At 39.4% G+C, this 24,021-nt stretch overlaps 1 long non-coding RNA gene across 1 annotated transcript in view; it reads left to right on the top strand.

The window, feature by feature from the left end:
* Positions 1 to 18,567, top strand: part of LOC150004477 (uncharacterized) — a 121,790-nt gene extending 103,223 nt beyond the window's left edge. The window contains exons 2-3 of the long non-coding RNA XR_016512295.1: positions 16,102 to 16,189; positions 18,246 to 18,567. This is a non-coding gene — a long non-coding RNA (uncharacterized LOC150004477). The remainder of the gene's footprint in view (positions 1 to 16,101; positions 16,190 to 18,245) is intronic.
* Positions 18,568 to 24,021: the final 5,454 nt, after the last annotated feature.

Raw genomic sequence — 24,021 nt, 5'->3', positions numbered from 1 at the left:
GGCCAGTGTCCTCCAGCACATTTCATCTTTTTTAAAAAATAATATGCTTTATTGATTATGCTGTTACAGTTGTCCCAATTTCTTTCCCTTTGTTTCCCTCCACCCAGTGACCACCCTCCCTCCCCCGCTTAGTCCATTCCCATTGGTTGTGCACATAGTTCTTCTCAACATCTTCCTATCTACTTCACTCCCTCCTCCTATGCTTCTTAATTCCTGTACCATCTCCCTCCCTTTCCCCGCTTCTCCCTCCCTGCTGATCTCCCCCCCATAATGTTCCCCATACCTATAATTCTTTTCCCACTCTCGTTGTCTACTTAGTCTGCCTTTGTTTTGGTTCCCTAGCTTCTGTTATTTGTTGTTGTGATACAGTTTTCATTTTAATGTTCATAGTTTTGATCCTCTTTCACCTAAACAAGTCCCTTTAACATTTCATATAACAGTGGTTTGGATCTGATGAACTTCTTCAGTTTTTCTTTGTCCTGGAAGCACTTTCTCTGCCCTTCTATTCTGAATAAAAGCTTCACTGGATCGAGTAATCATGGTTGTAGGTTTTTGCTTTTCATTACTTTGAATATTTCTTGCCAGTCCCTTCTTGCCTGCAGAATTTCTTTGGAGAAATCAGCTGATAGTCTTATTGGGACCCCTTTGTACATAATTCTCTTCTTTTCTCTTGCTGCTTTTAAGATTCTCTCTTTATCCTTAATTTTTGACATTTTGATTATAATGTGTCTTGGAGTGGTTCTCCCTGAGTCCAGCTTATCTGGAACTCTCTGTGCTTCCTGGACCTGCAAGTCTATTTCCTTCCCCAAGTTAGGGACGTTCTGCTTCATTATTTTTTCACATAATTTTTCAATTTCTAGTTCTTCTTCTTCACCTTCTGGCAGCCCTATGATTCGGATGTTGGCCCGCTTATAGCTGTCCCATAGGTTTTTGAGCCTCTCCTCATTTTCCTCACTTTTTATTTCCTCTTTCTGCACTGGATGACCGTTTGTTCCTTCCCTATGTTCTGATTTGTTGATTTGATCCCTGGTTTTCTTTCCCTCACCACTAGTTTCATATGTGCTTTTGTTCATTTCAGCAGGACTAGCCTTCCTTCCTTCCCCATCTTGTTTAAGATCTGCTGCTAGGTCAGTAAGCATTTTTATAACCAAAGCACTGAACTGTGCCTCAGGAAGATTTTCTATCTGCTGCTTCATTTTTTGGAACTCTCTGTGCTTCCTGGATCCTCACTAGGGTCTCTATCATGATCTGTACCATCCTGACAGTTTTGTATTTACCTTTGCTTCCTGGGCAGGGCTGTCACACCTCCTATGCTATAGGGGGTGGAACCTCGTGCTCTAGTCACAACCGGGCGACGCTTCTCACCACTCTGTAGTGTTTTCTGTGGGGGTGGGGGTCCAAGATGGATTCCTGCTGTTCACTCTCCGCTGAGAGACCGGGAGCCTCCTCTTCCATCCCCACCCCCTCTGGGCCTCACAGTCCAAGGCAGTGGGGGTCTGCCTTCCCTGGTGTTGGAATCGCAAGCTGACGGGTCTGGTCTGCAGCCAGGGGTGCTCCCCAGGTGCTCCTCACCTCCCCTTAAATACGGGTGTCTGTCTCTACTGCCGTCCTGCCGCCATCACTGCTGCTGCCGCCACTAGCACAACTTAACCAGTGCACCCCAGCTTCGTCCCTCTACCTGTCTGGACGAGCACCACTTCTTTATAACTTCATACATTGGACTTCCATTTATTTTCTGGAACTTCTGCTTATTTCTGGTTTTGCAGTAGTTGTATTCCTTCTTAGCTGTGGAGGGAGATGGAACGTCAGTCTAAGCCTCCATCTTGGCCAGAAGTCTACTGTGTATACATTTCATCTTAATGTTGCCAACACAGTGCAATTATCTTCAGAAGTACACAGTATAATCAAGGAGAGTCACTTACAAATAGACATTGAATGATATAAGGGAGAAATGTTATGAGAGTCTTAAGTTATATGAAGAGGCACTAAGCTTGTGAAGCCCAGATTAGTGACGAATAACATGTTAGACTTTTGCATTAGGGTACTGTGCAAGTATAATGCAATCAGATGGGCCACTTTCTGGCTGTATCTCTGTCAAAATATGTTTTTTCAGGAAAAGGTAAAAGTATAATTCTTATATAGATATAAAGATAAATATTGAAAATTTTATTTTACTACTTAATCAGTGAGGGAACCAGAAAAATGTTAAGACCAAAACCAACTGAAATAAAAAAAATTATATGGAGTAAGTGAATTAAATCGCAAATGGAGGCAAAACTGGCTTTTCCATAGGAAAACAAAATATACTAAAATTCTACAAAACAGTACAAATTTGTACATTCATTCTTTACTGAAGTTTACAAAAAGACACAAAATAGCTTGATGACAATGAACTAGGTAAAAATCAGAGGTCTGAAAGAGTGTTCTATAGACAATGCATCACTTTTCATTGAAAAGCAACATTTATTTTTTCCATCTTGTCTCTGTGTTTACCCCCTCCTCCCCCCAAAAGTAGTGAATTAAATCAGGAAAGGGAGCAAGAGACAAAAAAACAAAAACAAAGCCAAAAGCAACAATAAAAAACTCACTGTGCAGTCCTTCAGCTCACTGGGAAAAAAAACCCAAATAAATGAATATACACTGTTTGCAATTCACTTGGGGAAAGGCAAATTTGAGTTATAACAGGAATGGGCTTTTCATTATTATCAGTAACATCATATCACTCTTTCAGCAATACATTGAGGCTATTACATCACTTTTGAGTCCACTGAGTTATTGAACTAAAACTGCTTACTGCAAAAATATCAGAAACAATAAATCAGAAGTAAGAGTTTAATAGAAATAGTGGAAGCTTAAATAAAAGAGATACAATTTTAATTCTGCATAAGAAAAGTTAGACTGTAATCTCATTTTGTATGTATTCTAAGTCTTCAGTCCTCCCCTGCATCCTCTAAAAAGACCCTGCAAAGACCCCTGTGCCATGTTCCTCTCAGGCCTAGGAATAGCTTGGGTGGGCAGTCATAACCACTCTGACCTTGCAGCAAATGAAGAACAGGAGTATGGAATTAAGGAATTTGGACGTTTGTTTCACTTGTTCCAACCCTCTCTTCACCAACTGCTTCAGTGGAGGTTTTTGAGGGCAAAGTAAGAGGTAAGAACAATTTAAAACTCTCAAGAATTTAGCATTAGGTAAACTTCTGGGAAGGGGAGAAATAGAAAAAAGTGTTGACTAGCTAGTTGTTGTTTTTTTGGAAAGGAAACTGTGAGCACACTCTAAATCAAACAACGAGATGTAAGGGAGTTTTGAATTGTCTACAACGACAAATTCTAATGAATGAAAAGAGGTAGCTGCAGGTGAGACCAGCTCCCTGGTCTACTTTTTCCAAGACTGAGCGGTTAGAAGTCACTTTGGACTTGTCTTATCACTAAACTTACTGAATCTTGGTTTAATTACCTATTAAATGGGAAGAATAATAGTTACCTTACAGAGTTGTAAAATAAAACAAAATGCCAAAAGGCAAAAGCAGAAGTGCTCATACTCATCAGTGATTCAGCAGGTGGTCTGTGGTTGAGGCTACTGTAAACGAGTGGCATATACTTGGGGGCTCTGCCACACTGCATGCCGAGCCCAGGCCCAGTTGTGCCCCATTGACTGAGTAGAATGGAAGGCAGCCTGGCTCAGGGGAAGGATATGGGTATCAGATGAAGCTTCAGATCCTGGCTTTGCCACCAACAAGCTACTTATGTGAGCAATTTATAATTTATTAAAGGTACTATAGGTGTATTATATCTGAAATGGAGATGATTTTGTAAAAAGTATTTATTTAGTAAATATTTAGTAAGAAGTAAATGAGGTCACAGATTTAAAGTTCTTGGTACATGATGCTTAGTAAATGATATAATATCATTATTGTTGCTACTATTGTTGGTGACTCAGCTACTTCCTACGAGGTTTGCAATTGGCCAATAAGTTCATCTCTGTGGTCCATTGCTAGTCATTTCTGGAGGTCTAGCACAAACAGCTACTCCCTTGTGAGGCCTTGCTTGACCTTCTTTTATGATCCTCATGTTCCTCACTGTAGGCACTTGTACAGCAGGCCACTTGGTGGCTCTGAACAGGGATGGGGAAATTCTGTTTTGTGACCTATTTGCTGAAGGAAGATGCTATACTGCCCTATTTGTGACCAAAGCCCTGTAAAAACATCTCTTGAAGTCTGAGGCATAGGGGCAACATATCTAACTCTGCTGAGCCTCACATCATCAAGATGAGGATAATATATAGCTCATAGATTTTATATATTTTCTGAAAGAACCTGGCCGTGAGCATACGAACAACGAGAGCTTATGAAAAAATGACTTGAATAATCACAGCTTCTACATGTGTTTTCCCTACACATCTCCATGGTAGGTCTAATAAGCATGACAAAGGCCCTTCTTGGCTGGGAACTTGCACATCCTCTCATCATTGGGGCCTGGATCAGATACATATTGAAAACTCAGGAGAAGACAAGAAAATGCAGCTTTCATTGAAGGCTCTTCCTCAACTTTCCCTTGGGACATCCTGAAACCACCCAGACCTGGCAAACACCCTCTTTTCCCTTAATTCTCAGAGGGCTCCAGTGAGGTCAATTCCAAGAAGGAAGTTCTCTTCCCAGTCCTGCTGTAATCTAATATACTCCTGGAAATGTAAATCACAGTGTGAGAAATGTGCAAGCTAAGCAGTTCAATTTGACCCCATGGATCTCTGTGGACAGGAGAGGGACTTTCATCTTATGACTATGACTGCATTTGCATGGCTGGAATAGAGCAAAGAGGCCAGGATAGGGGCTGTTACCTGGAGCATTGATACTTGGAATATGGCACATTAACACAACTGCATTTTTGTCCAAAGGGAAGGAAGACATAGAGGAAAAAACAAAGCCTTGGACTTAATATATGGTGATAGATGATGACTCTGGGAGGTTTCTGGGCATGGGTTGTCCCGTTGAGTTATTTTTCCTTTTCCTTCATAATTTTCTAATGTTGAGTGGCATTTATGATACAGTGAAACAATGTTGGTCTTGAAGTTAAAAAGTCCTGGGTTTAAATTAGGCTTACTTTCCCACTGCATGACCTTGGACAACTTATTTTAACTTCTTGGGTGCTCCATAGTCTAGATGCCAAAAGTGAGGATAATAATACTTATGACACTATTGAACAAATGAGAAAATTTGTGAAACTCTGACACTGAGCAAATACTCAATAATGTTCATTAAATTTGCTTTGGCCAGTGTGGCTCCGTTGGTAAGAGTGTTGTCCCATAAGTAAAGGGTTGCAGGTCCAGTTCCTGGTCAGATCACATACCTAGATTGTGAGTTCTGTCCCCCAACCTGGTGCATACGACCCCCAGTTGTGTTGTGCTTGGGAAGCAATCAATCGATGCTTCTTCTCTCTCATCTACATTTCTTTCTCTCACTTCTACTCTCCCTTCTCTCTCTAAAACACCAATGATAAAAATGTTCTCATGTGAGGATAAAAAAAATTCATTAAATATTTTTTATTTTGCTAATCCCAGTGTTGAAATGGATTTTTCTTGAAGTTTATTTTTGAATTTCTATGAAATAAGTTTTGTTGATTATTCTTATTGTTTATTAGATTATTTAATGATATTATTTATGATATAGTCTTACTTGAATATCTTTGCTCCACATTCTTCCTAGACTCTGAAAATTAAAACCACACCCTAATGTCTACAGTAGCATGATTTTTTGCTATTCCTCTGCTTCATTAGCCTAACTTTATTTTTCCATGAATCTCTTGCCCAGGCAAATGGTTTGATTTTAAATTACAGGAACTTCCTAAAAAACACATCAACTCTTCCATAGGAAGCATCAGTTCATGCTCTAATATTTAAAGGAATCCCTCATCTCAAAGTCCTCCCTTGTTTCTCCTCTTGTCCTGGACTATTGTGTCATGATCCTTACTTGATCCTAAATGAGCCAGGCTCTAAGTAAACCCTCAATTCTCAATCAATTTTAACCTTCCCTTCCCACCTTTGAGGTACTGCTATAGCTTTGTGATATGGTGAAAATTGCTTACCACACAGTAAGTTATAAACTGAGCTTCATTTTATCAACAGGTCCTTTTGCTGACCTTTGAGGATTCAGATGTTTTTTATGTTTAGCAGTCCCACCCACTGAGATCTAGTGAAGACTGAGACCTTCCAGCCACAATTTTCAACTGGGAAACAGCTCACTCCTCCTAGGCCTCTGGAGCCCCTGCTAGGCTTCAAGGCTTCCTGACCATGATGCTGAGGTAACTGGGTCTCCTATTAGTTAGAAAAACTATCTTTTTAAGTGATATCCCAGATGCTGAGTTTATTTTGTATACAAGAAATAAAGAATGCTCGTTAGATACCTTTTGGCTGTCTGATCAGATTTGAGAAATGCTTACTCTTGCTGGAAATCTACCTGATTACTAACACTACTCTTAGTCTCTTCCCTATGGTTTTATTGTCCTTCATTAAGAGGAACCTTAAAATGAGCTCATTTCTCAAGGCAGCCTGGGGACTAGAAAGTTCTGAAGGTTTAACACTGACATCCTTTGGACAAATTTTGCCATAGGTTACTCATCAAAGCCATTTGAAAAATTTCCGGTCTTATCTTTTATCTAGGAGAATCTGGTTCTGAGAATTACCTCCTTTTCAAACCCTTCCATTCTTCTGGGGACACAAGCCTTGTCTGGGGTTTGTAGCTGGATAACCTGTAGCAGAGAAGGCTGAGACAAAGGGTGAATAAGCAATGTTTTGGGACAAAATAGTCCCAGACTTTCATGGATTTGACTCAGTGTAAAGTTAAGTCTGTGACTCTTCTTCTTGGCTGGACCCCTGTTTCCTGAATAATATATTTACATTATAATCCAGATTTGTGCACTTACTAAGTCATATAAGTTAACCAAGGAAATTTGTGGAGTTTTTTTGGTGGATATTTTGATATGACTAAGATTGTTTATTTGAGAGGTATTTTGGAAAAAAGCAGAGCAAATTTCAAACTTTCAATAGTTCTAATTAAAAAAAATATTTATTGTATTTTTTTTCCATTACCATTTAACCCCCTTATACCGCCCTCTCCCCTGAAATCACTACACTGCTGTACAGGTCCATGAGTTCATTTTCCTTTTTGCTAGATCCCTCCACTCCCTAACCTCTTCCACCCAGCCCAATTGCTGTCAGCATGCTCTCTATCAGTTTGTCTCTATTTTGCTTGTCAGTTCAGTCTGTTCATTAGATTCCACATATAAGTGAAATCATATGGTATTTGTCTTTCTCTGTCTGGCTTGTTTCACTTAACATAATGTTCTCCAGGTCTATCCATGCTGTCACAACGACTAAAATTTTCTTCTTTTTTATGACTAACATTCCATTGTGTAAATGTCCTATAGTTGTTTTTTCCACTTATCTACTGATGGACACTTGCGCTGCTTCAAAATCTTGATGACTGTAAATAATATATCAATGAACATGGGGGTGCTTATGTTCTTTTGAATTAGTGTTTTGGGATTCTTCAGCTATATGAGGTCTTTCCAGAAGGTATCCAGCCATGTAATATGAAAAATAGAGACATTTATTGAAGAAGATACAAAATACATTGTGTATAGGACAATGACATTTCAGTCCCCTTCAAAGTAGGCACCTTGGGACCCCACACGGTTCTCCCAATTGCCATCAGCTGCTTCATTGTATTTTCTTAAGTTTCATCGATGGTCTGAAATCTCTTCCCTTTCAAAGGTGATTTTAGTTTTTGGGAAAATCCAAAAGTCACAGGGCACCAAATCTGGGCTGTCATCTCGGTGATTTGATGTTTTTCCAAAAAACTCTGCACGACATGTGATGCATGAGGAGGCACATTGTTGTGATGAAGCTGCCAATCATCAGTTGCCCATAGCTGTGGCCTTCTGAATCACCCAAATAGTTTCCATGGAGGAATGTTCAAGCTTACTGTAAAATTTGATGCATATTTGTTGCTTTACTCACTCAGTTATTTTGAATGTGATGACCACACAGTACACATGCTCACTCAATAGTGTCTACTGCCCCCACTGACTAGTACAGTGAAGTTGTCATTGTTCATGCATGTGCATTCCAGTCCACTCTCTTTGGCTGCTGGGTTACATCGATGTTGCACAAAACAGTTCTCATTATATTAACAATGGCTAGACTTTTTCTAGACAGACCTCATATTCTCAGAAGTGGGATAGCTGAGTCAAAAGGCATATCCATTTTGATAATTCTCATTTTTTAATTAGAGAAAGCATCAGCAACTTTTTTTTTTAGTTAAAAAAAATCTCCTCCATAAGATATTTCTTGGCTAAGGCCAAAGAAAAGTAGCTGTTATCCTACTGCTTCTCTCCCCTACTCTATACTCCACTTTCTTCTGCCCCATCTCTCCCTCTGATCCACTCTCTTCCTTCCTACCAGCCAAAATCCCCTCAGATTCAGTTGCTTCTTAAAACTAAACTTCTCTCAGGATAAGGAGCCCTTTTCTGATGATGTCAACTCCTGGTTTTCCTGTGTACACACCACCATTGTTAAACTTTTCAAAGATTTATCAAGTTAGGAAGCCATTTGTAGAAGGGCTTAGAATAATTCTAGGAATCTATAATCTGGAACTCCTTAATATATATCAATTGATTCATTATTATCAGGAATATAAAAAGCAGAATGAGAAACTTTGAAGATGGTTTAAATGACCTCAAATTTTATAGGAAATCAGAGGGACTTTGAAAGCTATCCAAGTTGGAAGATGTCTTTTGGAGACTGTCCCCAAAGTCTTTTCTATGAAAATAGATTAGACTGTAATGAAGTCCTACAAGCAAAGAAAGAACAGAGGTTGGAGAACTCTGGAATGAGCTACTTAATACCAGGAACAGTTCTTGAAGCATATTGATTTCCAACCCTCTCCTCAGTTTTTTGTAAATGGAGTTAAAGCAGAAATTGGGGTTAATACATAAGCACATAGCAGAATGGGAAATAACTCCATTGCCAGAAATTCAATACCTTGCTGAGTATTTTGAAAGCACATTAGAATGAAAGCAAAGTAGAACTCTGAAGAGGTTTATGGCTTTACAGATGAAACAGCTAGATGCTTCTACTTCTGTCATTCAACCTCCAAGGGTGGAGATTTTTGTAAACAAGCTTCTAGCCACTGTCACAGAAAAGGCATTGGAATAAGTATTGTCCTATAATATGATTGATTAATATGTAGCAGAAAGAAAGAAGGAACTTCTACCATTTGCAACAACATGGACTGAACTAGAGAGAATTATGCTTAGAGAAATAAGCCAGGCAACGAAAGAAAAATACCCTATGCTATCACCTATTACAGGAGTCTAATGAACAACACAAACAAATGAGAAAAATTGAACTAGAGGTATGTAAACAAGGAGTAGTCTAACAGTGACGGGGGGGAGGGAGAGAAGGGGGTAAGAAGGGGAAGGGTCTAGTCAAAGAACATGTGTGGATGACCTGTGGACATGGATGGCTGGGTGGGGACTGACTGTGGGAGAAGGGGTGGGCAGGGTTCGAGGAAGCAGTGGAGAAAGGGGTGGGACAACTGTAATAGAAAAACAGACAAAAAAAAATTTTTAGTGGGGAAACAAAAATGAAAGCAAAATAAATTAATAAATGAGCCAGCAACCCCCCTCCCTCTGAAGAAAAACCCAACAAAACCTCCCATGGAAGACAGTGAACAAAAGAAAATGTAAAGTATGGAAATGCAATTTTAGTGAATAATAGGACAAAGATTTTCCTTCACACTGTATATTTTCCTCCCTATCTGATCCCTCCAGAATTTGGCATTCTGAAGAAGTAAGCAATGACATAAGGTTCTTTGCATAAAGCTAATAAGACCAGTTGTTAATAGAGATTTTGTTGACCATGACTTTGACTGGAATGTCATGCATAAAGGAGACATGCTTGGACTCTGGTTGTAAGCAAAATGCCCTGAGGAACTGGGATTGACTTTCAAAGGTAATAAAAGCCCATGAGAAAAAAGACCTGGTACCTTGGTTGGTTGTGTGGTTCATGTCAATCTTTCCAGGGAAGGAATGAAGGTTGCTTTCCTGAAAGATGGCTAGAAGAGACCTTAAAGCACAATGGAAAACCTGAAGGACTTGGAAAAGACTGGTGTTTACAGGCAAAGCCTGTAATGGCAGGTATATGGTTCAGCTCCTGTGCCCTGAAGGGTGGACTGAAAATCACCCTAAAAGTTCCTTGTGTAAGTTCCAGCAAAGCAGATGTAAAGATCATATGTAATCATTTGCTGCTCTTGTTGTGTTTATGCAAACAAACAGTATAAATTAAAACTTGACTTAATGTGGTCCCTTTAATGACAAGGAGGGTAATCTTAAGGAGAAGAATCACAATTCAAGGAAAATCACAATGCTCAGTGGTGGACTATAAAGTAGTGCAGCTAACTGTCTTTAAAGTTTATTTTCATTTAAAGTTTGTTTTCACTTGAAAGTTAAACCAGGTCTGTCACATCATCAAAGATGCTTAATTTACAGGCAAGAAGAATATCAAATGCCTTGCAACTGTTTGTCTTTCCAATAAGAGAGTCTTGCAGATATAGAAACTGGTTTGTGAGTTATATTACATAAATTAACATGTGTATTTGTTTTAATAGGGCATAAGCCTATGATCTCATCACTTAAGTGATTGCCTGTACATATAGGTCTCACTTAATACTGTCTGCATTGCTGCCTCCTGAGACTCAATGGTTTGGCTAAACTAAGTGGCTGGGTTGGTGAAGCGTGGGGTGGTCTGTGGGCTTCACTTTAAAAATTGTTTCTCTTTTCTATTCTAAAGGCTTGGACAGAAAAAGCCCAGAGGTCTGAGAGGTGGAAAATCTAAAATATTTCCCTCAGCCCAAACTAAGTATAGTGGGCAAAAGGGTTTTGGACAGGTGTGACGTACATTGCACACCTTCTTCCAGAGAGCCTTTTTTTCTTTTTTTTCCCTAATATGGGACATTGAAGGATTGGTTCCTGCCTTTTGTCATCTAGTGGTTGTGGATTGAATGATGCCTTTTGGCCCTGTCTCTGAGTCTGTTGCCCCTGGGGTGCAATGGGGATGCCAGCCTGTTTAACCAGGCTGGCTGACCTGGAGTCTGCACGATCCTTCTCCATGTGGGAAGGCCACCCTCCCCTCTACACTCCCACTCTTATTAGGGATTTCTGGACCCAAGGGTGGGTGAGATGACGACCATGTCCAGCTTGAAGCAGCTAGAGGAGCACGAGACCTTCAATCATTGTCCTTTATAAGATTATAAAGGGTCTTAAGTCTGAGGGGGGGGGATTTGTTATTTTTTATTGTTATAAAAATTAATTAATTAATTAAGAAAAAGAAGAATATAGGAAAGGGTGAAGCCAAAGAACTTATGTGCATGACCCATGGACATGGACTAAGGGGGTGTGGGATTGCTGGGAGAAGGGGGGTGCTGGGTGGAGGGGAGCAAAGGGGGAAAAATTGGAACTATTGTAACAACATAATCAATAAAATATACACAAAAAAAGAAAAATAAGGTCTATAGAGAAAGCTTTAAGCAGATTAAATGGTAAAATTAGAGATCATGTGGAGAGTACTTTTAAAAAGAAAGAAAATTCTTACTGAAGTGAAAAGAACTAAGATTGGGACTAATATGGATAATTTTTGAATTGGGAAAGGGGAAAATTTGTTAAAATTCATGCCTGATGGCATCATTTTCTCTTTGAACCAATGCCATCTGCTGAGAACGGAAAGGTTATAGTTAGAATGATATTTTGAAGAGTGCTGAAGGTTTCAAAAACCGGAAGAAGCAAAGAGAGTGGCAGCTTCTTAAGAATTGCAGAGTTCTACTGAGAGGCCAGGTGGCTTTATTTATTTATTTATTTATTTATTTCAATTTTTTATTGTTGTTCTATTGCCGTTGTCCCATTTTTCCCCCGTTACTCTCCCCTGCCCTGCCCACCCACCCCTACTCGTGAGGGCAGTCCCCACCCTGTTGTTCATGTCCACCAGTTATTTATACTAGTTCCTCCAGGTGGGTTTAGAAATCTTAAGTTTATAGCAGCAAATCATTAATGATTAAAAAATGATTAAAAAGAAAAAAACAAAATCAATAGACCTTCAGATATACCTCTCAAGCAAAATAAAACTTACATTCCTTTCAGGTTTACAATCCAGGAGGTGTTCCAGGTTAGTGGACAGCTAGTCTTAGGGTCATTTAGAGATCTAGGATAATGGCAGTTCAGACATTGTTATGTGACTTGTAAAATTGTTCTTGTCATTACTACTGCAATCAACCAAAGAGGGAAAAAGTTTGCAAGGCCACATGGGTGAGGCCTGGAAGTGACATGGAGCACTGCTGCTTCAATCCATGATGATATTTTTGGCCACCCTTAACTACAAGGGGGAAGTTAGGGGTGGCAGTGACATTGTACTAAAAGTGCCTTGCTAGGGGTGAAATCACCACAGGACTGTGTTTTGGCTCTCCATCTCCATGTTAATAGATTGACCATTGGTGCAGAGATGATGCGAGTTTAACTGAAATCTCTGAGCATGTGTGGCCTTCATGAAAACTTTTAGCTAAAGTTTAACAAAGGCAAAGATATAGGAAGAGCAGAGAAGTCAATTTTGCAGTAAATACATGGTCTAAATGCTTTTATTTAAAGTAGTGTCTAAGGATTATAGTTTATATATATAAATCAATTCTTTTCCTTTCAGAATATGGATTACCCTTAATTTCTAAATACATGATGAGTTATAACATACTATGAATATTCATATGAATGAATAACAAAAATATACCTACTAGGTTAAATCACTTCAAATGATTGGATTATCAGGGCATTTGACTTCAATTTGTACAAGCACTATTTAAGTATTTGTTTATCCAAATCTCTTTCTGTCTTATTTTATTTAGGGAGGGAAGACTACCTCCTGAATGCACCCCTGCAGAACATTTCATCAATTCAAATTAAAGATGTATTTTACAGTTGTCATTGATATATGACTTTGAGAATATGAACTGTTATATAAATGTTAAATGTTCCCATCCTCATGAAAATCACATGTCATCTCAGAGCCGTGTCTGGCTTTGCTTTTCATTATTCATTTGAAGTCAGAGTTTTCCATTTTCAATATTATAATTAATTTGAATGTTATCAACTGTTGTCACAACTGGAAAAAGAAAACAAAGCTTCCTTACTTTGAAAGAACTAAGGCTCTTGCTAATTACATTAACTCCTACGTTTATTTTTAAGTGTTTTATTGTCACTTTTAAATGAGTAGCCAAATCTCAGGCATCCTATCTTAAGTGTTCAAATCTCATGACAACTTTTTCCTTCCTAATAGTTGATTTCTAAATTTAAAATGAAGTGAAATAGCTTTCAGGGTATTTTGATGTAACTCAAGCTATTTGGGGATTTCCCAGAACCCTGAAAATCACAAGGACCTATTCTTTGACCTTAAAAAGAGAGGTACCTAAAATAATTAGAATTATTTGATATGTTACTACTAATGAGTTTTATGGAAAGAATTGACAAATCAGAAGAGATGCTGGACCTTCTTTATGCTAAATATGTATAGGAAAAATCTTTTAATATTCCATAAAATGTATGTTAAATGAGAAGAAACTAGCTGTTGGTCAGTCCCTTGCTGTCCATGGTATGGATGTGTGTGTGTGGGTACATGTCCATATTCTCAGTGCCCTGTTGTTAGACAACAACAATATAGTAATCAGCCATAATTTTGGTTATTACTTAAAATGTTTACTTGGTTACAATCTTACTTTAATTGGAATCTAGCATTTTTTTAGGCTAGTGTTTTCAATTTGGGATGTATATCAGACTTACTTAGAAAGTTCTATTAAAATACAGATGTTTAAGACCTATTCCAGACTCATAGAACCTATTTGTGAATATTCTTGATGTATTTTTGGTATATTTTAATTGAATGCTTGGTATATTATTGGTATGTTGTATATGTTCTGTTGCTGGATAATCACATATATCAATGTTTTTCCCTCTTTAAACATTACAAATTTATTTTTATAAATCAGATTAGTGCACATTGCTGATGAAAACACTCTCTTAATCATTATCTTTATAGACATTCTGTCTAAAACTTTATATTGCTTTTATTATGTTTGTTCTGCAGACCATGGAAGCAACCAGATTTCTTTGTCATTTGCATTGTTGTAATAAACTCTCATCAAATCTTTCACTTTGGAAATGATCAGTAATAAGTTAACCATAGCCATTTTAAGTCTCTGACATCTACAAATACTGTGTTTGACTTTGGTGCTTTCCTGAGGCCTCAGATACAGGGCAGAGATTTTCTTTCCAGCCTTGATTGGAAGAATTCTATCAGGTATTATTAACAAGTAGAACAGCTGGGAAACTCTTAAGGAGTTTATTATTGGACTCATGCCCTCAACTAAAGAGACATAAATATCCTCCGATCACAAGAAGACTGCCCACATTAGAGACCTCAAGCAGAAGTTTCCTAGGAGCCCTCTCAAGGCAGCTGGTCATTAGGCAGAGACAGCTTTCATTCCAGATTCACAGAACCAGACCACAGTTTTCACCCTTCAATCTACATTCCTTCTCTAGCTACTTTATTTCTTCTAACTGACTATGGTGATTATTTACTTAGACATACCCTATTTTTAATAATTGCTTTGTGCATATTTTGTCTTTAGTATGAGTCTGATACTTGGCTATAATTTATCACAAACTGACTAAAGTATGATCAAATGAACTGTTGGTTAGTATATAATTCTCATTGGGAAACACTAATTTCCTTTGGTTTCAGTTCCTTGTCATAAATCAATTAGTTTTCTAGGTAATTGGGTTCAACCATTTGGTGATGTTTTAGATTGGCAATGCCGCCATAGGCCAGACAACCAAAAATCTAAACCCCTCATCACATTGTACCTGCAAAAAGAGATTTCTGTCTTCATTTGACAGTGCTCTGGACCTTACATGGGAGCCAGTCCTGTGATGGTGCCTATTTGCAGTTTGTCTTGCTCATAGGTCCTACAAGATTGATATGTTACTGTTCACCTTGATATACACAACTGTTGCCTGGCATCTGAATGTTCCAGCATTATTTGAGAATTCTATGGGGCATCTGGCTCAAAACAGGTCACACTGGTGGCTCCCATTGACTAGTGCTGGATCTGTAACACAAAGACCTACTGTCCTCTGCAAGTTGGGGAGGGACTTATTACGTTGGTAAATTAGTATTTGTTTCAGGATTGTCTCTGACATCACACAAGGTCCATTTGGTCCACTGGTTTGTCCTCTAAGACAAAAAGATCAGCAGACAATTTAACTCAAGAAAGAAAAATTGGCTCTCATCTAACTACTCTGACTTCTTTCTTTTCTCCTCTGGTTCCTTATTTCATGCTTTACAAGTGGCCTGGAAAGTCAGGTGAATCCTGCATGCTATGGCTTAGAGAAAAACAGGGAGTTAGATGATGACTAATGGTATCAAACTCCTCACCTGAGAAGTTCATGGAAGTAGGTGGGCGATGGTTTAGAACTGAGCTGCCCCAATATGGCAGTGCCTCTCTATGGGGGATACATACTGCATAGTGGGATCAAGGCTGCACTTACTACCCTGAAGAACTCTCTGTAGGATCTTTTATATTATAAGGTCTAGGGTGCAAAAGTAAGAAATCAGAGAATGAGGTAATTTGGCTAATAGTTCTGTGGACTGTAGACTGGGGATGGGATCTGTTCTCTTGGTTTAACCTGGATACTCTTGACACCAGGCTGAGAAGTGGACTACAAACTTTGATCACAATCTTTCTCTGAGTATGTCTCCTGATGTGTGATCTCCAGAGTTTTAAATGCTGGTGGACAGCCAAGGTTCTGTCAAATGATCCATCAAAACGTACTCCAGAAAAAACTGGAAAACATAGTATTGCTGGAGGCTGAAGGAAGCACCACTGAAAACGTGGAGTTTGGAATAAGTGTCTATGGACAATTGGCATGTAATTATGACACCTCAAACAGCAGTGAAGATCTGGATGGAGTGCACACTCAGATACTTAATCAATGATTTATCCTTCCTCTTAGGGTGAAGAATGACCAGAAAGGGGCTGAGGACAGAGACTGTCCAATGCCACACTCAGTCTGGACACTGAAAACCACAACCACACCTACTGTATGCATTAGCATAGTTTGCTATTCCTCTGTTTTCATAGGATACCTTTATTTTTCTGGATATCTGCCCAGGCAAATGATTTGATTGTTCTTTACAGGAAATTCCTGAAAGACTTATCAACTCTTCAATATGAACAAAATGTATTGCCTAAGATTCAAAGTAATTTCTCATCTCAAAGTCTTCACCTGGCTGTTTCTTCTTCTCCTATACTGTTGTATCATGATCATTCCTAGATCCTAAGTGAGCCTTTGCTTTAAGTCAAACTTAAAATTCTCAGGCAATTTTGACCCTACCTTTCCCTCTGTGAAGCACTGACAAAACTCCACATGGTTGTGTTCTCCCTTACCACTATAAGCAATAAGCTCAACTTCACTTGGAATTAAGGTTTATATATTAAAAATATTTCAGCATCTTGAACTCACCTAAAAAATGCAGTATTTTTTTTCAAAGTTCAACATACACCTGATATTCTAAGAAATAATTTTTGGCCATTTACTGGCTGTTCGCTGCTAAATTGCAAGAGAGAAGATGTAGAGAAATGGCTGCCAGTTGCAGTTGGGACAGAATGGAGAGCTATTGGTGATTGAGCACCTATTCAGTGCCAGACCTTGTGCAGGTAGCTTCACGTGCACCACATTGTCTTTATCCTCACAACTTCTCTGCCACAGAGGTGTCTTTTTTTAAAAGACAAGGAAACTAGCTCTTTGGTCAAAGGATTCCACTGAACATGAATTCAAACCCACATTTGACCAAAAAGCAGAGTCTTCCTTTCAGCCTTTGCCCTAGCATTTATTGACTGCCTCTTGCGGACTGCCTGTTGTTATGGATACTTAGCATCCAACTGTAAGGCATACCTTCAATCCTCAAGAGGCTTGCAGATCTCTTGGACAATTAAGAGGTTCTATGGAAAATGCAACCATATTTTTGCAAGTTATTTTGGGAGCACTTAACTCCTAAGGTAGGAAATGGGGTCCCTGGAAATGTGCTGCCCACCAGAGTCTTTGTTTCTAAGTCTGACTGGTGGCTATAAATGCCAGTCTGTACTGCCTTATGACTTCCATCTTTCACTGTTATTGCGCTAATGCCATCTAGGAGTGTGGGGCTGACATAACCCTTTCATAAGTGAGGAAGGGTGTACTCTGTTGGTTTCTCAACAGGTTCCCTGAAGGGTTTCTTATGATACTCTTAGTGCTGTGACTCATTTATTAGGCTTATGATATGATGCATCAGAAGGAGAGAGTACACTCACTTGGGCCACACAGGAGCATGCCCACCTGGGGTCTTCTGCTTCTTATATCAGAAGAAACTTGCTGTCCCTTAGAGATTACCCAAAAGAAAGCCCAATTTTTCTCTTTTTGTTTCTCTTAGGGAAACACCAAGTCTTCATGCCAGAGAACTTTTGCTGGCTCATTGTAGCATGTCTGAATTCTCAGAGAGAAAATATAGAGTAGGCTAATCTGGAATATTTAACACACACACTGTAAATGACTTGATTTCTTAAAATTCATTCAACTCTTGGTCAGGATTGTCTTTCTTAAAACAATGAAAGTGTTCATATTATCCTTCCTCTCTTCTTCCTTACAAATTTCTTCCTTCCTTCCTTCCTTCTTTCTCTCTTTTTGTCTCTCTTTCTTTCTTTTTATCTTCCTTTCTCTTCTCCCCCATACCCTCTTTTCTCCCCTACCTCCCTGTCCTTTCTTTCTCTGTATTTTCCTGAATCATGTACCATTAGGTACCTATTGGGAAATCTGCTTGAGGATATTTGAGTTTTAGTAGAGCAGGTCCATCTCTATTGCTATAGAGTTAATTTGGGTTACATAAATTTTAGTTGGTCCTTGACCAAAGAACATTTTTATTGGGAATGAGTCATTACTACTAAGTACTATATTCCTCCTCCTTTTGAATATTTAAGAATTTTTATCAGAAGCAAGCAGGACACTAGTTAATTTTTGTTCTTTCTAAATAAAATAAATTTGTTGAATTATAGCAAGAACTTATTGGTGTCATGACAAATTTAATATTATTATTTACAATTCACTTATTTGTCTCTCAACAGGAAATGATGCCTTGGAAGAAAGTTTAAATAAATCAGATGTGGAAAAATTTTCTGCATGTCAGGACACAGGCAGTTTCTCAACTGTGCAGGGCTTTGCTGAGGCTGGTACCCTTTATTTGTGATGAACCAAGGTAGAGATTTGGAGATGGACATGGGAATTTTCAGATGGGGATAACATCAAGCAGGTCCTTACTGGGCTCCAGAGGATGCAAACAAGTGGCTGTGTGACTAAATCAACAGTGACTGTAACATTAAAAACAATGCATCCACCCAATTAAAACAAAATTTTTTTTGACACATCATTACATCATTATAGAAGTCCCATGACATTGAACAAAAATAAAAATAAAAATACTTTAAAAAATGCAAAGGGAAATGTTTTTCTTCCAAATAATATTTTACATAATATCATGGAGATGTTTTGAATTTGGTTATTCTTTTTTGTGATAGAATTAATTTTACTTTTTAAAATTTATGGTTTATCTCTAGATCCCATTCTGCTAGTTCAAGTACTTTTTACCCCTCGCTGATGTAGGCTATTCTTTTGCAATTCCACAGATTAAGAATCTTCAGATTCCATAAGTTCTGGTTTTCTTGTTGTAAGATGACTTCACAGTAAAACAAAGTGGCATTTAATAGATTCGTTTATCCCAGTTTCATAAAAAACATTCTTCATAATCATAAATACATTTTTACTAATTTGACTTAAATGGCTACCACTCTAATAGTCATGGATGGAGAGTCTGTTAGAGACAGCAAATAGTCCAGATCAGATGTGTCTGGGTGTCACTCCTTCAGTACAGAGTCAGAGGCCTTGGGAACCAGACGTATGTTTGCTTTGCTGGGACAGGAAAGATGTTTACCCTCATTTACCTCCCCTCCAACCCCATCCCCACTTTGACCAACAGATTAGATTTGGTAGCTGGTCATATCCTTGGTTAAAATCTTTAACAACAGAGACCTTGCAATAGCCTTTTATTATATAGTCATCCTAGAAACTTTAAATTGAGTTATGTTAATATCATTCAGCAGCTATATTGTTGACAACAAAATTTGTTTTATCAGCAAATGCATGAGGTCAGAGCCCTTTCTCAGTTGCTTTTACCATATAATAGTTGCTTCAAAGGAAGCATAGCTGATAACATTAAAATGTATAGCTCAAAATTGCTAAATTAGAAGTATGAAAATATTGTTTACTAACATAAGGTGTTTATTCAGATACATTTGGGTTACTCTGTGCTTATTTCTAATCACTGTCACACAGGATTTTACTAAAGTCCTTGTCTTAATTTACCAGCCTTTTTTGGGCAGAAGATGAACATTTTTGAATGTGTCAATTCCATGTTCACTCCCCATTGAAGGCTTTAAAACATGGTATGAATTTAGCCTTGCTGCCATGGAAATATACTTGGAGGTTAAAATGAAAAAGAAATTCTACACTTAAACAAAACAGCTAAAATTCCCATTTGAGTAAGAGTAATTTACAAAGAAGCAACGCCATGCCGAAATAGAGCTTCTGGCAGCCTTCCTCAGTGCCCCGAAGTGTTTGTTTGGGTCTACCTGCCAGCACAGCTGTATTGGGAAGTATCAGTTTGGTTAGCTCTGCCAGTTTCTTAGGCAGGGCATGAGGCTCATAACTGCTTTTGCCCTTACCAAGGGAATGCAGACTGCTGTCAATTGAACTTCCTAATGAGATTAGGAATGGTTTGGAGAGAAGTTGTGTAGTCTTCTGCTGACTGTCCCCAAGATAAAGTAGGAAAGAATGTAAGGTTACAAACCTGGTTCAACTAATGCCCACTGTTTTCACTTGCTGGATACAATGGAAAACATTTTGAGCAGGGTGCAGTAAGGGTTTGATATTGGCCCCACAGCAGTGGGTGCGGCCTGCCATGACTTCTGTCTGAGAGAATGTTGCATAAATGGGGACGGATTTTTGCCAAAGCAGAGGGAGAGAACAGCTTGGGGAGGGGGGTGGTTAACTCTTAGGACAAAAAAGTGGTGGAAATGATGTGCTTATCATCCATTTGAAATCTCTCACTTTGCTCCTTAAAGTCTAACTTGGCACTAACAAATACTCCATTGTGAGAGAATTTGGTTTAAGTCACCATGGACAGCTTAGTTGGCTTTCGGGATTTGGAAATGGCAATTTTCACCTCCTCCACATTAGACTTTTCAGATCCTTGCCAAGTGTAAGGGGAAAAAAATCCCTTAATTCTGGTTAGAAGTGTTTCAAATGTTACATAAAGAGTAATTTGGCTGGTTAACTGCAGGAGCAGTGTGGCTAACTTCTAAGTAAGTTTTGTTTCAGGAAGCATTTAGGCATGCTCTGTAGGATAGCACTGCTAGTAAACAACTCATGATTTAAAGCCCCTCCATACACTTAGACCTTGGCATACCTACTTTACTGCCTCATTATTCTGCTTAAGAACACCACCACTGTATAAAAATAACCAACACATTGTGTTTGTTGAAATATTTTGGTCTATGTTTGTATAGGTGCAATAAATTCTAATTTGAAAAATAAAATAATCTCAAAGAACTGTTTCTATTCCTGTTTTACATTGTGGCTTTCAAATGAAATTCAAAATCAAATCAGCACATGGAAAAGCCAGTACTCCCATGTGATTTGACTCTTAATACAAAAATATAAACTGTTTTTATCAATGAAATTAGAAAATGCTGTGCAATTGCTAATATTTGACTCTAAATGTTCTCATTAGCTAAATTTAAATTTATTATTATTTTTTGCTACATATTTGTAATTGTGTAGACAGGAGAGTTAAAACAAATTCAAATTTCATTATCTACTAACCACTGAGAGAGGAGTGTTGAGTATTTATGCTGTGAAAATAGCTTTCATTTTAGCCTCGTAGTCATAATTTATAGGAACCAATTGTGTGTCTTTGTTCTGATAAACTCAGTGGCTGCCAGAGTGGTGTGTCTGCTTTTGGCTGGAAACAAAATTTCATGCCTAGTCGTAGAGTACTAGTGAAAAAACTTTTTTCTGTATATCAAGGGCAGTCATGGCACAGAATTTTGCTGTGGCTGCTTCACGCCACATGGTCAGTTCACTAGATACGCAAATGAGTGGGGCTGATGCGAGGTTGAATTCTCTTCAGCTGTTGGCACTTCATTTTTGTTATGTAGAACTTGTTCCCAAGTGCATGGGTGATTATATGCCAGGACACAGTTCTTTCTGATATTTCAAATATGGAGGGAGCTGCAATGTTTATGCAAAGGGCACCTGTCACCAGCAATGATCTCTTTCCAGGAAATGTCCACCATCTTCCACAGATGCTCCTCTAGAGGTAAACATCCTCTAGAAAGGAGTTGAATTCGCCCAGTGACTTTATGGGGCTGGAATGTGAGCTGATTCTCCAGCTCTTGGCTGCTCAGTTCCAGGATAACCCCACCCCCACCCTCTTTCTGGCCCTCTCAGGCCCCCATTCATACCCAGTCATGAGTTGATTCCCTGTGACTCATCTTGTGGCTCTTTAGTTTTAAGCATGTTTTGTTTTCTTAAGAATTTTTTATATAATACATGAAGATTTTCAGATTAAAAACCTCAATACATGATTGCTGTGTAGAAAAATTAGTGAATGTAATTAAAGAGAGACAAATTTATATCCTTTGTACGTAAAAACTAAGTTATTCAGATCCTGCCTATACACAGGAACTTTAGATTCCCTACATTTTGCGATGAAGCAAAAACACAAGAACAACAATATATTTTAAACCACAGTGCTGCGGTGACTTTCTGATAAGTCAGGGGTGGGGATGGTTAGACGGAGCAGGAGGACGGATTATCCAGGCACTAACATCTTTGTCAGTTCAGATAAATTGCACAGTCCTGTTCCCAGATCCTGAATCTTCAAAACTGGAGTGTCTGGTTACATTTTATAAGTGGAAAATCATATTCAAAAGACTCACAGAAGATAATCTAGTTTTAAGTAGGGAGACACTTAAAAATGTACTTTTGATATTTATATGTTTTGTTTTCACAGGCGCTTCCCTCTGCCAGTCCTTTAGTGGGTTAGAACTTTAAAGCTGTGAGCATCATCATTCCCACCGCAAAGCTGGCCTGGTTCTAGCTGGGATCTCATGCTGGCTGCTTCATCATCCTCTCTGGAGACTGCTCTGCCCACTCAGGGCTGGTTCATGATCCCACGTATAACTGGAGTGGTCTCATATGTGTATCCTTGAAAGGCCAGTTGTGTCTGAAGCCCTGTCGGTGGGGCATTTGTGATAGCTCACCGGACAGTGTAACTTGTAATTCATTCCCTGATGTATAAATCTGTTGCAAGGTTTCTCAATCACTGCAGGGCTTGCTGGTAACATTCCATGTTTAACTAGAGGCATCTGGTGCCTTTGCTGCTGTTTACTAAAACCCTGCGTTTCACTTCATAAAACAGTTGGCCTGTTGGGCTGTTCTTCCTCAAACAGACTCCCAGGCCTCTCTGCTGTGAACTGAAGATAATTTTGTGGTCTAAGTCTTCCACAGGAGACCCCTTTTGTTCATTTTGACTGACTCAGATAATTCAGTCCAAACTCTGGCCTGTTCCTCTCTTTGAATCCTTGAATATCTTAATGGGATTTAAGCACATTGACCAATATCTCTTTCAGAGAATCATTAGGGATTTCCCAGAATACTTGCTCAAGAAGAATGACTCCATCTGCTAAGAGGCAGAACACAGTCAGGAGGTCTGCATGGGAACCATGGAGAGGAGGAGGAGGGAGGAGGAAAGAGCCTGAGGAGTAGGGTAGCAGCCCAGATTCAGGAGACTGTCTCCTTCTTGGTCCCCTGGGCTTGGAGGACAGTGTTGTCAGGCAACTATGTTGGGGTGTGTGTGCTGCAGCCTCTTTGCTCTTTCATGGGCTTAGTTGGATCCACTGATGGGCCACTGAGCCCTTGGTATTGTTTTTTTCCCACAGGGTCATGGTCAGGCTCTGATTTCTGACTGGGAGCATGTCCACAGGGGTTTACGTCTCCTCCTTTCCGGCCTCTGCATCACTTGACTTCCAAAGCCTCCCCATACTTCTTTCCACCTCCAGCTCCACACGTTCATTAGAGAAATAACTTGTTTTCTTTTTGTCTTTCACTGCCTTCCCCTCTTGTTCATTTGAACATTTTAGAAATCTGTTGGAGGTGACTGTGGCAGATGGAGTTGAGAGCTGTAAGGGGAAGAAAAAGTTAAGAGAGTAAATAAGTGTCAAGGAATTCATTGTCTGCTCTCCACCTGTTGTTATTCTGGTCCCAATCAACCTGCTCGCCAGGCTGGAGCCAGCGGCCATCTGGAAACACTGCTCTGTTTATAAACTTGGCATGAAGCAGCACTCCCGGGCCCTGACCTCCCACACGAATCTGGAAACAATTAGAGCAAGATGATAGGCAGGCAGGGAACTACTCCAGGGAGGAGGTGGAGAGAGGAGCCTGCAGAGAAGGGTTGGAGCCCAAGGAAGCCTGGGTCTGCGTGGGGGGTGGGGGAAACAGGGGTCCTGGGGTGTGAGAGGCAAGGCTTCCAGGGGGAGGCCTATGTGTAGAAAGGGAGCCTGGGGTAGTGAGGTGTAGGAGAAGCTGGAAGTAGGGGTGCCCAGGGGTGGGAAAGCTTGGGGTGCACGGTTGGGGAAGCCAGGGTGGAGGTGAGGAAATCTGGCAATCTGGCAGGGAAGTAGTGTGTGGAGAGAAGTGAGGGATGGAGGATCCAGAGGAGCCTGAGTCTAGGTAGGAACTGGGTGTCTAGGAGGATCCCAGGGAGGCCTGGATCTAAGAGGGTCT

Source organism: Furipterus horrens, unplaced genomic scaffold (assembly GCF_987537825.1).
Source record: "Furipterus horrens unplaced genomic scaffold, mFurHor1.1.pri manual_scaffold_7, whole genome shotgun sequence".
NCBI classification, from domain to species: Eukaryota; Metazoa; Chordata; class Mammalia; order Chiroptera; family Furipteridae; genus Furipterus; species Furipterus horrens.
The sequence above is the reverse complement of the archived record's forward strand: the minus strand, read 5'-3'. Positions and strand labels throughout refer to the sequence as shown.